General features: G+C 49.9%; 1 protein-coding gene across 1 annotated transcript in view; it reads right to left on the bottom strand.

The window, feature by feature from the left end:
* The window catches only part of LOC144610447 (serine protease HTRA1-like), a 35443-nt gene extending 31953 nt beyond the window's left edge, over nucleotides 1–3490 (bottom strand). Inside the window, exon 1 of the mRNA XM_078429124.1 lies at nucleotides 3357–3490. The gene's annotated coding sequence lies outside the window, so the exon portion shown is untranslated. The remainder of the gene's footprint in view (nucleotides 1–3356) is intronic.
* Nucleotides 3491–14083: the final 10593 nt, after the last annotated feature.

The following is a 14083-nucleotide window of genomic DNA, read 5'->3' as shown; positions in this document are numbered from 1 at the left end:
AACCAATTTCTTTAGTCAGAGGGTGGTGAATCTGTGGAATTCTTTGCCACAGAAGGTTGTGGAGACCAAGTCAATGGAATTTGTTAAGGCAGAGATAGAAAGATTCTTTGTTAGTAAGGATGTCAGGGGCTATGGGGCGATGGAAGGAGAATGGAATTGAGAGGGAAAGATAGATCAGCCATGATTGAATGGCGGAGTAGGCTTGATGGGCCGAATGGCCTTATTCTGCTCCTAGAACTTATGAATTCACAGCCACTTAAAAGATATAAATGTAAGCGAATCCAGGACAATGGCGCAGCTGGTAGAGTTGCTGTCTCACGGCACCAGACACAGGTTCGATCCTGACCTCGGATACTCTCTGTGCAGAGTTTGCACGTTCTCCCTGTGATCGCGTGGGTTCCCTCCCAAATCCCGAAGACGTTCGGGTTTGTAAGGCTAATTGAACTCTAATTCATCCCCGGGTGTGCAGGGAGTGGATGCCAAGGTGGGATAACGTGGAACTAGTGCAAAGGTTGTGATCGACGGCCGGCGTGGACTTGGTGGGCCGAAGGGCCTGTTTCCATGCTGTATCTTAATTCCCAAAATCACTTTGAGGAACTGCCAGTTCCTTGACCCACGCAAAATTTGTTTTGATGAAACTAATGGAGAATTTATTTCCATCAGCAGAGGCGCGTTTGATAATGATTCACCAATACATTTCTCCTGGGGTTGAATGAAGCCACAGGTGATGGACCTGACGGCTTGAAGACCACAGTAAGAAACATTTCGCGATTGGCAAAAGTGGGCCAAGAAATGGTGACGTGAAAGAGGTGCGTATCTCAGGAGAACATCCCCAAGATGAGAGCCCAATAAGTTCAGTTCACTTTAGTTTAGCATATTGTCACATGTACCGTGAGTAGAAGGGCTCAACATCCAAGGACGTACACGCCACTGGAGATAAATGGGTCTACTGTGGATAGGGTGAGCAGCTTTAAATACCTGGGAGTCCACATCACAGAGGATCTGACATGGGCAACACACATTGCCGCACTGGTGGGTAAGGCAAGGCAGCGCCTTTACCACCTCAGACAGCTGAGGAAATTCAGAGTGTCTCTGAGGATCCTTCAGTGCTTCTACTCTGGGGCTGTAGAGAGCATCCTGTCCGGCAACATCACAGTCTGGTTTGGGAACAGCTCTGCCCAGGACAGGATAGCCCTGCAGAGAGTAGTGCGTTCGGCAGAACGCACCATGGGAACTACACTCGCCCCCCTGCAGGACCTATACATCAGGAGGTGCAGATCCAGAGCAAGCAAGATCATGGGGGACCCCTACCACCCCAGCAACGGACTGTTCCAGCTGCTACGGTCAGGCAAACGCCTCCGCTGTCACGCTGTGAAAACGGAGAGGATAAGACGGAGTTTCTTCCCACAGGCCATCAGGACTGTTAACTATTATAACTCCAGGGACTAAATTTTCTTTCCTGTATTAATTTTAATTTATATGCTGTAGCTGTAATTCTTTTTTTGCACAATCCGCAGGCATTGCCACTTTCATTTCACTGCACATCGTGTATGTGTACGTGACAAATAAACTTGACTTGAAGCTTTTGTTGCGTGCTAACCAGTCAGCAGAAAGACAATACATGATTACAATCGAGTGGCACAGATACATGATCAGGGAATAACGTTTAGCGCAAGGTGAAGCCAGCAAAGTCCGATCAAGGATAGTCCGAGGGTCACCAATGAGCTAGATAGTAGTTCAGCACTGCTCTCTCGTTGTGGTAGGATGGTTCAGGTGCCTGATAACAGCCGGGAAGAAACCGTCCCTGAATCTGGAGGTGTGCGTTTTCACACTTCTGTAACTTTTGCCCGATGGGAGAGGGGAGAAGAGGGAGTGGCCGGGGGTGAGACTGGTCCTTGATGATGCTGCTGGCCTTGCCGAGGCAGCGAGGGGAAAGTGGAAATGCTTGAGGGGCAGCTTCAGGCTAGAGCACGGGTCAATCTCACCCCAACCAGGGGGTAAATTTGTTGATTGTGGATCAGTACATATTGACTGACTGTGTTTGGTTGTGGTACACCGGTACCTGTTCATCATTAGTTGTTCATAAATAAGTGAAATAATATTGTTATGTGCTATTATTATTATTGTTATTTGAACTTAAAATTACAATGTTAAAAACAGTATTTTAAAATGTCCCCTTTGTAAGTTGCTTTACTAAGGTGGAAGTGTAAACTCAAATTACTGAACAAAACAGGGTTAGGGGTAAACTTACTTTCGAAAAGTTGCAAAGGGGTAAAAGGGATGAACAAGGTTAGGAACCCTAGGCTAGAGGGTGGGGGCAACAGAAACAATGGGGGGGGGGGGGGGGGGGGGGGAGGGAGATGGAGCAGTAGGAATTTAGCAGAGTGTGGTCATCTAACCCGACCTCAAAATACCACGCGTGGCCTCCATTCCACCCCAGGCTTGGTAGAAACCCAACCACCCTCTCCCTCGATGCTGTACATTGACTACACTCCCTCCCCTCCCACTGCACCATCCTACACCCCCTCCCCACCCCTCTTACCCATGCCCCTCCCCCTCCCCAAAGCATCAACATACCCACCTCTCCGTCTCCAATATGCCCAAAATAACCACCTCTCCATCTCCCCGTACACCATCCCACACCCCCCTCCCTCTCACCTCTCTCCCCTCCACCCACACCCTCTCCCCTCCCTCTCCTCCCCTCCCCTCTTCTCTCCACCCACTCCCCTCCCCCTCCTCCCCTCCTTCTCCCCCCCTTATTCCCCCACTCCCCTCCTCTCTCCCTATTCTCCCCTCTCCCCTCCATGCACACCCTCTCCCCCTCTTTCTCCCACCTCTCCCCATCCCCTCTCTGCACCTTCACCCACACCCCTCTCCCATCTCCCCTCCTCTCCCCTCTCCTGCCACCCAACTCCTCTCCCCCACCCCTCCCCTCACTCCACCCCCCACCTCCCCTCTCCCTCCTCTCTCATCCCCTCCCCCTCTCACCTCTCTCCCCTCCCTCTCCCCTCACCTCCCCTCTCCCCCACTCCTACCCTCCCCCCTCTCCTCCCCCTCCCTCACTCCCCTCCCCTCTCCTCCCCTCCCTCTCCTCTTCTCTCCCCCACTCCCCTCTCACCTCTCTCCCCTCCTTCTCCACCCCCCTTATCCCCCACTCCCCTCCTCTCCCCCCACCCCTCCCCCTCCCCCCCCTCCCCCCCCCCTTACCTGTGCCGCAGGCCCCTCTCTGGATGAGGATGACAGGTGTGTTGCCCACCTGCCCTCTGTCTCCCCCCTCTCCCCCTCTCCCCCTCCCCCCCCACACTCTCCCCCCTCCCCCCTCCTCCCCCTCCCCCCTCCCCCTCCCCCCCCCTTACCTGTACCGCAGGCCCCTCTCTGGATGAGGATGACAGGTGTGTTGCCCACCTGCCCGTTGCTGGCCGCCCTCAGACTGCAGATGGAGGTGTAGGTGAGGCCGTCGCTGCCACACACGGGCCCGGGGTGGGGGTGGGGGTCTGGGCAGCCGCAGGTGCCCCTCTTGCGTTTGTGTGCCCCGGGGGGGTAGATGCACTGGAGGGTCGGGGCACAGTGTCCGTGCCTCCCCCCACAGACCTGCCCCTCGCCCCCCAGACCCCCACACACGGGGCAACAGCCGCACCTGTCCAGCCCCTCCCCGCCCCGGCTACAGTTACCTGGCGGCACAGGTGGGCAGCGGGACAGCTCGCACACCTGTGGGCAGCCCTGCCCGGCCGCTCGGCCCCTCGCCACCTGCCAGCAGCAGCAGCAGCACAGCGCCAGGCCGGCTAGCAGCACCCTCCCCTGCGGGGCTGGGCATCGCGGACACTCGGCCCATCAGGTGCTGACTCTCCCTCCCTCTCCTGGCCAGGCTGGGAGTCGGGGGGACAGAGGGAGGAGAGGGGCAGAGAGGGGCAGGGAGGGAGACGGTGGGTTCTCCTCCTCTTCCACAGTGTGTCCTCTTCCACAGTGTGTCCTCTCTCCCACAGTGTGTCCTCTCTCCCACACACTGGCCACAGAGACAGACCTTGGGGTCTCTCCCACACTGACCAGGGAGTGAGGGAGTGCAGCCCACCCTTCCTTGTTCAGGGGACAGAGAGCCTCTCAGTGCATCAGCCAGAGAGGGTTGACTTGGTTGCAAACTGCTCCTGGACGCGCTGGTCACCTCTCAGCCCCGTCGCCCTGCCCCTCTCCTCTGCATCTCCTGCTCTTTAACGCACTGTCCCTCTCTCTCTTCCTCCCTCCCTCCCTCTCTCTCCAATCTGCAAGCGCTTTCATGCACTGCTCCCTCCCCCTTCCTGCATGCGCTTTAAACGCACTGCACTCTCTCCCCTCCCTCCCTCTCTCTCTCCCAACTTATCCCTCCCTCCCCCTCTCTATCCCTCCTTTTCCTCACCCTTCATCTCCCTCGCTCTCTTCCCTCCCTCCCTCTCTCCCTCCCTCCCTCCCTCCCTCCCTCCCTCCCTCCCTCCCTCCCTCCCTCCCTCCCTCCCTCCCTCCCTCCCTCCCTCCCTCCCTCCCTCCCTCCCTCCCTCTCCCTTCCTGCAAGCGCTTTAACGCATTGCACTCTCTCCCTACTTCCCTCCCTCCCTCCCTCCCTCCCTCCCTCCCTCCCTCCCTCCCTCCCTCCCTCCCTCCCTCCCTCCCTCCCTCCCTCCCTCCCTCCCTCCCTCCCTCCCTCCCTCCCTCCCTCCCTCCCTCCCTCCCTCCCTCCCTCCCTCCCTCCCTCCCTCCCTCCCTCCCTCCCTCCCAACTTATCCCTCCCTCCCCCCTCTCTCTCTCTCTCTCTCTCTCTCTCCCTCCCTCCCTCCCTCCCTCCCTCCCTCCCTCCCTCCCTCCCTCCCTCCCTCCCTCCCTCCCTCCCTCCCTCCCTCCCTCCCTCCCTCCCTCCCCCTCTCTATCCCTCCCTTTTCGTCTCCCTCCATCTCTCCCCCTCTCCCTCCCTCACTCTCTCTCTCTCCTCCCCCTCCTGCATGTGCTTTAACGCACTGCACTCTCTCCCTCCCAACTTATCCCCCCCTCCCCCTCTCAAACCCTCCCTTTTCCCCCCTCTTTTCCTCCCCCTCCCTCTCTCACTCACTCACCCTCTCCCAGTCTTCACCAATCCCAGTTTTTTTTTATTTTAAATTTTATTTAAATTTTAACAAAACAAATACATGTATGAACTCATAGTACGCGATGGTACCTACATTATAAATTCGATGATACATTTAAATTCGTATTGTTCTGTATTATCTCCCCACCCACAACCCCCCTCCCCCCGACCCCCCAGTTAGAAAAAAGAGGAAAAAGGAGAAGAAGAAAGATAAAGAAATAAAAATTTTAAAAAAGGAAAGAAAGAAAGAAAGAAGGGAACCTGGAGACAAAAGGAAACACTTCCGGCTAATTTCTTATTAAATTCTTTTTAGGGATATCAAAACAATCCTGAAATTAAATATTTCCAATTCTTAATCCTAGTTTTAAAGTGAATGGGTTCCAAAGTTTCAAAAAGAAATCATATTTATCTCTCAGATTATAAGTAGCTTTTTCTAATGGGATACAACTACACATTTCTGCATACCATCTTGCAATTCTTATTTCATTGTGATCTTTCCAAGTGACCGCCACACATTTTTTTGCTATTGCTATTGCTATTTTGAGAAATCTTTCCTGATATTTATCTAAAATTAATCTTGGTAATATTCCTTTAGTATCTCCCAATAAAAACAGCCTTGAATCCAATGGTATGGTCTTATTCATCAATTGTTCCAAAAAGTTTTTTAGGTCTTTCCAAAAAGGAGTTACCTTCGGACATGCCCATGTGGAGTGTAAAAAAGTACCCACATCCTGGTTGCATCTAAAACAAATTTCAGGTAAATTTGGATTTAAATTGTTTAATTTTTTCGGAGTTAAATATAGTTGATGTAAAAAATTGTATTGTACTAAACTATATCTCACATTAATAGTATTTTTCATACTTTCTAAACACAATCTTTCCCAACTTGGTTCATCAATGCTAATATTCAGATCTGTTTCCTATCTTTGTCTTGATTTTTGAATTCTTGTCTTTGGACTAGATTTTTGTAACAATTTATATATTGAAGATATAATTTTTTTAGTTCCCTTGCCCTGAATCAGGGATTCAATTCCTTTAATTTGAAATAAAAACATAGAATTACCTAACTTTTCCCTTAAATAAGATTGTAATTGATAATAGAAAAAAATACTATTCCCTGGAATTTGATATTTGTTTCTCAATTGAGAAAATGTCAAAAAATTATTTCCTTCGTAGCAATCTCCCATATGTTTAATACCCTTTGTAAACTGTGGGCATAGCACCAGAGCTGATCAAATGCAGCCCCCTCTCTACCCCCCACCCCCACCCCCACCTCCTCTACCCCCACCTCTCCCCCTCCCCCCCTCCCTTCCTCCCCTGGGAAGGGGTGACCCCACCCAGTCCACCCCCTCCCCAGGTACCTTCCCCTGCAACCGCAGGAGATGCAACACCTGTCCCTCGACCTCCCCCCTCGACTCTGCCCAGGGACCCAGACAGACTTTCCAGGTGAGGCAGAGGTTCACTTGCACCTCCTCCACCCTCATCTACTGTATCCGCTGTTCAAGATGTGGATTCTTATACATCGGCGAGACCAAACGTAGACTGGGCAATCGTTTCACGGAACACCTTCGCTCAGCCCGCCTGAACCAACCTGATCTCCCGGTTGCCAAACACTTTAATTCTCCTTCCCATTTCCACACAGACCTTTCTATCCTCGGTCTCCTCCATTGTCAGAGTGAGGCTAAACGCAAATTGGAGGAACAGCATCTCATATTTCGCTTGGGCAGCTTACAGCCCAGTGGTGTAAATATTGATTTCTCTCACTTCAGGTAGCCCCGGCATTCCCTCTCTCTCCATCCCTCCCCCACCCAAGTCGCACCAGCTTCTCGTTCTCCCCCAACCAACAGCTGACAATGGCCTGTCTCCTTTATAGACAATAGACAATAGGTGCAGGAGGAGGCCATTCGGCCCTTTGAGCCAGCACAACCATTCAATGTGATCATGGCTGATCATTCTCAATCAGTACCCCGTTCCTGCCTTCTCCCCATACCCCCTGACTCCGCTATCCTTAAGAGCTTTATCTAACTCTCTCTTGAAAGCATCCAGAGAATTGGCCGAGAATCTGAGGCAGAGAATTCCACAGATTTACAACTCTGACTGAAAAAGTTTTTCCTCATCTCCGTTCTAAATGGCCTACCCCTTATTCTTAAACTGTGGCCCCTGGTTCTGGACTCCCCCGACATTGGGAACATGTTTCCTGCCTCTAACATGTCCAACCCCTTAATAATCTTATATGTTTCGATAAGATCCCCTCTCATCCTTCTAAATTCCAGTGTATACAAGCCTAGTCGCTCCAGTCTTTCAACATATGACAGTCCCGCCATTCCAGGAATTAACCTAGTAAACCTACGCTGCACGTCCTCAATAGCAAGAATATCCTTCCTCAAATTTATCATCGTTACTTTTTTGCATATCTGTCATTCATTTGTTCTATACCTCTCTACAGTGTTAGTCTTGATTTCCTTATCCAATTCACACAGTTGACTGTAAAACCTTCTATGAAGATGGCAAGTCAAGTCAAGTCAATTTTATTTGTACAGCACATTTAAAAACAACCCACGTTGACCAAAGTGCTGAACATCAGTTCAGGTACTAAGAACGAACATACAATGGCACACAAACATAACAGCACATACATAAACAGTTCACAGCGCCCCCTCAGAGGGCCTCAAACGCTAGGGAGTAGAAATAGGTTTTGAGCCTGGACTTAAAGGAGTCGATGGAGGGGGCAGTTCTGATGGGGAGAGGGATGCTGTTCCACAGTCTAGGAGCTGCAACCGCAAAAGCGCGGTTACCCCTGAGCTTAAGCCTAGACCGCGGGATAGTCAGTAGCCCCAAGTCGGCCGACCTGAGGGACCTGGAGATAGAGTGGTGGGTTAGAAGAGTTTTGATATAGGGGGGGCAAGCCCGTTTAGGGCTTTGTATGTGAATAGGAGGAGCTTGAAGTTGATTCTGTACTGTACTGGGAGCCAGTGGAGAGAGGCCAGGATCGGGGTGATGTGGTCCCTTTTTACGGGTACACGTCAGGAGTCTCGCTGCGGCGTTTTGGACCAATTGCAGGCGGGACAGGGATGATTGGCTGATCCCAGTGTACAGGGAGTTGCAGTAAGCAAATGTGTGTGTGCCTTACATATTTAAACTTTGAACTTTAGAGGGTACAGCGTGGAAAGAGGCCCTCCAGCCGGCTGTATCCACGCCGACCAGCGACCACACACACACTCGCACAATCCGACACACTCGGGATAATTTACAGAAGCCAATTGACCTACAAACTTGTTCTTCTCTACACAAAGAAAACCCTACCCAGTCACAGAGAGAACGTGCAAACTCCGTACAGACAGCACCCGTGGTCAGACCAAACGCAGGCTCGCCGATCGTTTCGCTCAACACCTTCGCTCAGTCCTTTTTTTTATTTCAAAAAATACTTTATTCAAGTAATAAATATTTACAAAACTAGGATAGCCTTCGTTACCCTCGTGCATCGATGAGCCTTGGGCGCCCAACACCCTGCCTGTCGCCGGTTTGTGGTTTGTCCCTCCTCGGACCACTGTCGGTCGGTACTCACCACTGCTGACCGGGAGCACCCCACAAGCCTTGCCGTTTCAGAGATGCTCTGACCCAGTCGTCTGGCCATAACAATTTGGCCCTTGTCAAAGTCGCTCAGGTCTTTACTCCTGCCCATTTCTCCTGCATCCAACACGTCAACTTCAAGAACTGACTGTTCACTTGCTGCCTAATATATCCCACCCCTTGACAGGTGCCATTGTAACAAGATAATCAATGTTACTCACTTCACCTGTCAGTGGTCATAATGTTTTGGCTGATCGGTGTATATCTGTTTGCTGATCAATGCACGGTGGCGCAGCGGTAGAGTTGCTGCCTTACAGCACTTGCAGCGCCGGAGACCCGGGTTCGATCCCGACTATGGGTGCCGTCTGTACGGAGTTTGTACGTTCTCCCCGTGACCTGCGTGGGTTTTCTCCAGGATCTTCAGTCTCCTGCCACACTCCAAAGACGAACAGGTTTGTAGGTTGATTGGCTCGTTATAAGTGTAAACTGTCCCGAGTGTGTGTACGCTAGTTTACGGGGTCGGCACGGACTCGGTGGGCCGAAGGGCCTGTTTCCCAGCCGCGTCTCTAACCTAAACTAAACTCAACACTAAAAATGTATTAAGAGTTTTGCACAGTTTTTGTCCTATACATATTTTAACCATGAACAAAGTTCATTTTTGAAGTTAAAAATACAAGCATACACTATAAAACATTGTTCACTTGCTACAATCTGCCACAAACTTTCTCTTCATTAAGCAACTCATCACTTTATCACGGCAAAATCTCAGTCCCTGCAAAGAATCGCTGGCTCAGCGCTAAGATTTAGTTACACTGCAAGGAAGCAACTTGATACCCAGCTGCATAATAAATCACTGCAGTTTTTTAATCTAGATGTCCTCAGTGATCAGAATTAGGGGAACACAAGATAACTGCAATGGAATGATGCCTGAACAAGAGAAGATTAAGCTTTTAATCATTCACAAAATGCTGGAGTAACTCAGCGGGTCAGGCAGTATCTCAGGAGAGAAGGAATGGGCGACGTTTCGGGTCGAGACCCTTCTTCAGACTGATGTCAGGGGGGGGCGGGACAAAGGAAGGATATAGGTGGAGACAGGAAGACAGTGGGAGAACTGGGAAGGGGGAGGGGAAGAGAGGGACAGAGGAACTATCTAAAGTTGGAGAAGTCAATGTTCATACCGCTGGGCTGCAAGCTGCCCAAGCGAAATATGAGGTGCTGTTCCTCACTATGACACTGGAGGAGGCCCATGACAGAAAGGTCAGACTGGGAGTGGGAGGGGGGAGCTGAAGTGCTCAGCCACCGGGAGATCAGGTTGGTTAAGGCGGACTGAGCTAAGGTGTTGAGCGAAACGATCGCCGAGCCTGCGTTTGGTCTGACCACGGGTGCTGTCTGTACGGAGTTTGCACGTTCTCTCTGTGACTCGGTAGGGTTCTCTCTGTGTAGAGAAAAACAGTGTAGGTCAATTGGCTTCTGTAAATTATCCCGGGTGTGTAGGATAGTGCGAGTTGTGTTGGTCACCCATTCCTTCTCTCCTGAGATGCTGCCTGACCTGCTGAGTTACTCCAGCATTTTGTGAATAAATACCTTCGGTTTGTACCAGCGTCTGCAGTTATTTTCTTATAATATAAGCTTTTAATCATGATCATCATAATATACTTTATTAGCCAAGTGTGTTTTGCAACTTGCGAGGAATTTCATTTGCCATACAGTCATACCAATAAAAAGCAACAGGACACACAAAATACATTTTAACATGAACATCCACCACAGCGACTCTTCCACATTCCTCACTGTGATGGAAGGCGAAAAAAAAAGTTCAATCTCTTCCCTTCGTTGTCAATAGACAATAAACAATAGGTGCAGGAGGAGGCCATTCGGCCCTTCGAGCCAGCACCGCCATTCAATGTGATCATGGCTGATCATTCTCAATCAGTACCCCGTTCCTGCCTTCTCCCCATACCCCCTGACTCCGCTATCCTTAAGAGCTCTATCCAGCTCTCTCTTGAATGCATTCAGAGAATTGGTCTCCACTGCCTTCTGAGGCAGAGAATTCCACAGATTCACAACTCTCCGACTGAAAAGGTTTTTCCTCATCTCAGTTCTAAATGGCCTACCCCTTATTCTTAGACTGTGTCCTCCTGCGGTCGGGGGCCTCGAGCCTTCCGTTGACGGGACGATCTTGACTCCCGTAGCTGGCGATAGGGCCTTCCTCGTCGGGACGATCAAGCTCCTACATCGGGGGGGATTCTCAGCTCCCCCGTGCTGAGCGATCTACCCCGGGTCGGGGCTTGTCGACATTCGTGCAGCTTGGAGCTCCAGACCGGTCTCAACCCGAGACTGCGATCTCCTTGATGTCAAAGTCCGCAGGCCGTGGTTGGAGCGTCGATCCAGGCAAGGAATCAGGTGGTAAATCCACGCCCCGCGGGGGCTCAAAGTCAGTCCCTGGGCAAGGCCGCCAGCTCCACGATGTTAGGCCGCAGATCGATTAATAAAGCAAAATCAAATCGTTTAGTTTAGTCTAGAGATACAGCACGGAAACAGGCCTTTCGGCCCACCGAGTCCGTACTGACCAGCCATCCCCATGCACTAACACTAGGGACGATTTACAATTTTACCAAAGTCAAATAGCCTGCAGTCCGGAGTCTCTTGCTCTGGACCGTCCAAGCTGGCGTAGCGAGCTCACCACAGGAGCCCATGCAGCAGAGAACAGACGCACTGCAGAGGCCCAGAGGAAACGCACCGCGCACAAGGCCTGGGCTACCTCCACTTCCACTGCAGCACCCATCCACTTGTGTCCTACGTGTGGGCGTGCCTTCCGGGCCCGGATTGGCCTCACCAGTCACTTCCGGACCCACAGTCACCAATCCCCCAACTGAAAGTGAAGTCATCGTCATCTTCCAACCCGAAGGACAAACAACAACAAACCATGGTACAGTGACATTCATTTTGTGTAGGAAGGAACTGCAGATGCTGGTTTAAACTGAAGATAGACACAAAAAGCTGGAGTAACTCAGCGGGACAGGCAGCATCTCTGGAGTACATTGATAGGTGACATTTCAGGTTGGGACCCTTCTTCAGTCTGACGGAACATTGCCTATCCATGTCCTCCAGGGATTGCTGCCTGACCCACTGAGTTACTTGGTTTACACTGAAGATGGACACAAAATGCTGGATCAACTCAGCGGGACAGGCAGCATCTTTGGAGAGAGGAAATGGATGACTTTTCAGTCCCGCTGAGTTACTCCAGCTTTTTGTGTTGTTCGTGAGTTTCCTTTTTCTGAATAGGTGACATTTTGGGTCAAGATCGTTCTTCAGACCGACTGAGGGGGGATTGGGTGGGGGGGAAGAAAGCTGGAGGAGAGGATGTCTTCAGCTGTGGTAATAGGTAGCCATAAGGTAAGAGTTAATACATTTTACAATCTGTTATCGGCCAAAAGGTATTCACTAGACCATATAACTCTTGAATTTCTGAATAATATCACAAGTAGCCTCTGGCATAAAGTTCTCCTGTCTGCATCATCAGAAGCAGTCACACCCATTAGGTACCACCAACCAAGCCAGTAAGTCATCTGAAAGCATATCAAGTACTGAAACATCATGGTATTTATTTTGGTTGTCGGCCGACAGTGGTTGATTCATGCATATGAAAGCTTTGCAGCATTGGAGGGGTTGCTGGCATGGGTTATTATGTTAAAGTTAGGGCATGTCCTTGTCAGAACCGGCACCTCGTTTGTCAAAGGTGCCAGACATTGGCAGCAGTTGGATTTAGTCATCATGTAAGCAAAGGTGTTTGCATCAGACCTGTCATGACCAGGCAGCCATGATGGTCAGACCAAAGATACTAGAGGAGCAAGATAGACCACTCGGCCCTAAAAGCCGTAGTACGTCACGGCGCCATTTTAGTAGCAGAAACATTTAAAAAGAAAAATAACAACAATCTGTGAATTGATAGATGAGATATATTCTGCATTTTTATGGTACCATCACACATACTGTTCCCCCCAAAACAGTGATCACACTGCGAGAGGCAGAGCGAACGGCGGGTTTTGCTTACTAAAATGGCTCCTTTGTATACTACACTTCAGTACATGCGATTTCAATGGAATGGTCCATCTTGTTCCTCTATCTTTGGGTCAAACTGCCCAGCATTTAATCTTTAGACTTCAGAGCTACAGAGCAGAACTGTAGAGGTACCCTAGTTTAGTTTAGTTTAGCTTAGTTCAGTCTAGTTTAGTTTCTTCTTTAGTTTAGTTTAGAGATACAGTATGGAATTAGGAACTTTGGCCCACCGAGTCCGTGCCGACCATCGATCACCAGACACTAACACTATCCTACACACACTAGGGGACAATGTACAATTTTACAAAAGCCAATTAACCTACAAACCTGTACGTCTTTGGAGTGTGGGAGGAAACCGGAGCGCCCGGAGAAAACAACTTAGCACACAGGCCACACAGCATTCCCACGGTGCAAAACAGAAGTGGTTACTAACTCCACAAAGGGTGTAGGACAAAAGTGGGATAACGTAGAACTAGTGTACGGGTGATCGATGATCGGTGCAGTCTCAGTGGGCCAAAGTTCCTGTTCCCACACTGTACCTCGAAACTAAACTAAACTAAACTAAACTAAACTAAACTAAACTAAACTAGTGTACACCTGATTGATGGTTGGCGTGGGCTCAGTGGGCCAAAATCCCGGTTTCCATGCTGTAACTAAACTAAACTAAACTAAACTAAACTAAACTAAACTAAACTAAACTAAACTAAACTAAACTAAACTAAACTAAACTAAACTAAACTAAACTAAACTAAACTAGTGGATTTGCTATTGAGGGCATGCAGCGTAGGTTCACTAGGTTAATTCCCGGAATGGCGGGACTGTCATATGTCGAAAGACTGGAGCGACTAGGTTTGTATACACTGGAATTTAGAAGGATGAGAGGAGATCTTATCGAAACGTATAAAATTATTAAGGGGTTGGACACGTTAGAGGCAGGAAACTTGTTCTCAAAGTTGGGGGAGTCCAGAACAAGGGGCCACAGTTTAAGAATAAGGGGTAGGCCATTTAGAACAGAGATGAGGAAAAACTTTTTTAGTCAGAGAGTTGTGAATCTGTGGAATTCTATGCCTCAGAAGGCAGTGGAGGCCAATTCTCTGAATACATTCAAGAGAGAGCTGGATAGAGCTCTTAAGGATAGCGGAGTCACGGGGTATGGGGAGAAGGCAGGAACGGGGTACTGATTGAGAATGATCAGCCATGATCACATTGAATGGCAGTGCTGGCTCGAAGGGCCGAATGGCCTTCTCTTGCACCTATTTTTTATTGTCTATTGTCTAGTATATGGGGTGATCGATGGTCGGCGTGGACTTGTGAATTCCTGTTTCCACGCTGCATCTCTAAACTTCTAAACTCTAAACGTCTTCC

The sequence above is a fragment of the Rhinoraja longicauda genome, chromosome 36 (assembly GCF_053455715.1).
Source record: "Rhinoraja longicauda isolate Sanriku21f chromosome 36, sRhiLon1.1, whole genome shotgun sequence".
NCBI lineage: Eukaryota > Metazoa > Chordata > Chondrichthyes > Rajiformes > Arhynchobatidae > Rhinoraja > Rhinoraja longicauda.
This window is presented reverse-complemented; position numbering and strand designations above follow the sequence as displayed.